The 2,244-nt window shown below is 37.6% G+C and overlaps 1 protein-coding gene across 1 annotated transcript in view; it reads right to left on the bottom strand.

Moving 5' to 3' along the window:
- Positions 1-269: 269 nt before the first annotated feature.
- The window catches only part of LOC109870212 (hepatic leukemia factor-like), a 24,350-nt gene continuing 22,375 nt past the window's right edge, over positions 270-2,244 (bottom strand). Inside the window, exon 4 of the mRNA XM_031805087.1 lies at positions 270-2,244. This exon is cut by the window's right edge and continues 841 nt beyond it. The gene's annotated coding sequence lies outside the window, so the exon portion shown is untranslated.

The raw sequence follows: 2,244 nt of genomic DNA, 5'->3' as shown, positions 1-2,244 counted from the left end.
TTGTAATTACTTTGCCACAATGGCCTATTTATCGCCTTACCTCCCTAATCTTATTCCATTTGCACACACCGTATATAGACTTTTTATACTGTATCATTGTCTGTATGTTTGTTGTATGTGTCGAACTGCTTTGCTTTATTCTTGGCCAGGTCGCAGTTGTAAATGAGAACTTGTTCTCTACTAGTTAAATAAAGGTGAAATCAAATTTTTCAAAAAACAAATAAACCCCCCACTTGTTTTATCATCAGAAAGAACACATAACTAGCAGGTGATTTCAACAGTTTTATTTTGATCATGAAAAACCAACAAAAGACAAGGGAGGAATACTGGGAAAAACACAGTTTTGAACATATCAGCATATAAGTATTCTGTCTAGTGAACCCTACACCAAGAGGAAAGTAGGAATAATCACACAAAAGGGAGAAATTAAGAAGAGACGTAACATATAAGTATTCTGTCTAGTGAACCCTACACCAAGAGGAAAGTAGGAATAATCACACAAAAGGGAGAAATTAAGAAGAGACGTAACATAAGCGCTTGTTGTTGGGATTTGACTTTCTTCTAAAACCAAAACTACATACAATACAAATAAGAGTTTAAAAAGGGATGCCAATATCAATCCTCCTCTTAGACTACAGAGTTTCTGCTTCTGCAAACCAAAGAAACAACGCAACAAAACATACAAAACTTTTCAAAATGAAAAACAGCAAAGCGTTTTGAGTTTGTCTGTGGTGGGCGTGAGGGGTTAAAGAGTGAGACTGACTACACTTTCATATGGTCTGTAAAACAGCCTGTCACTTTCATATGGTCTGTAAAACAGCCTGACACTTTCATATGGTCTGTAAAACAGCCTGTCACTTTCATATGGTCTGTAAAACAGCCTGTCACTTTCATATGGTCTGTAAAACAGCCAGTCACTTTCATATGTAAGGTTGTCTTGAGTAATGCCCATGCAAAGTATCTGAGAAACAGCATCGGTAGAGATGAACAAGTTCTGAATATACATAGTTCATTTTTTAAATACACAGGAGATATATGTACGGAAAAAAATACTGTACAAAAACAAGAATATCTTTGTAAAAACAACAAAACCTTTCATATATTAACATATACTTTCTATACTGTAATCTTTTGGTCTGTAGTAAAGAGATATATAAAGTGATGTGGGTATATTCCACAGTACTGTACAGGCAACACCATTCATTTGCCCAACGTACACTGTGTTAATTTGTTATATACAGTAGTACATCTGTTACATTCATCTCTCATTGGGTCATGGGGAGAACATCTGTACGGTGGTAATATTAGGACAGCCTCATTCTCAGCAGGAATTCTTTCAATCTCGTCAGGACTGAGAGGCAGTCCTAATATGGACAACCGTACCTCTGTAGACAAGAGCATGACACAGAGAAGTCATGCCTGAGAAAAGAAAAAGAACACAATAAAAACTATTGGCTTACTGCACAGATGCTATTAATGTTCACATTTGAATGCTTGAACAACAAATAGAATCATGCCTGAATTTATGTAAAGACATACATATCATAATATCAACTAATAAAAGCGTTTCCAAATTGGCTACGTGCTAAAATAAAGAGGGCAGTTTCATGCGTGTCTGTGACAGTAGGCTTGGTAGAGAGGAGACCAAGAGCTTTATACTGCCTTATTGCTTTAGCTTCCCGAACTTGTTCTGTTCAACAGAGGGATCTGGTGACAAGGAACTAGAAACAAACCTTTGTTATACATAACACTGCTATAAGAAGAACATGAGAACGATGACGCTGACATCATAATAGCCTGGCGGCTATTATCTCTGATTTATCCTACATGTTGTCGCCTCACTATGGCAACAACTTAGCGTTGCTTAATGCAGAAACAGTGGGATACCCAGGCTAGCGGTATGTCGGCCTGGGAGAGGTTTTAAAGTATGAGCAGTGATTGTTTACACGTTACAAACAGCTTATATCTGTTGGAGAAGAAGACGGGGAGGGAGGTGGATAAAGTCAGGTCAGGGGGAGACGTCTCAACTGACATTTACACTATGGAAACCAGATGAAAAACCGAAGCAACCATTAACTCAAGATGATTCACAGACGTTATGAATCAAGAGGGAGAGGGAGGAGGGTAGGTAAACATAAGATTCAACATACACATTCATAAGAAAATCAAACACCTCAGTAAAAGCCATGAAAAATGCAGAAAATAACACAAAAGCCATGTGTGGACAGATACACTACATCAGAA

Source organism: Oncorhynchus kisutch, linkage group LG25 (assembly GCF_002021735.2).
Source record: "Oncorhynchus kisutch isolate 150728-3 linkage group LG25, Okis_V2, whole genome shotgun sequence".
Lineage (NCBI taxonomy): Eukaryota > Metazoa > Chordata > Actinopteri > Salmoniformes > Salmonidae > Oncorhynchus > Oncorhynchus kisutch.
This window is presented reverse-complemented; position numbering and strand designations above follow the sequence as displayed.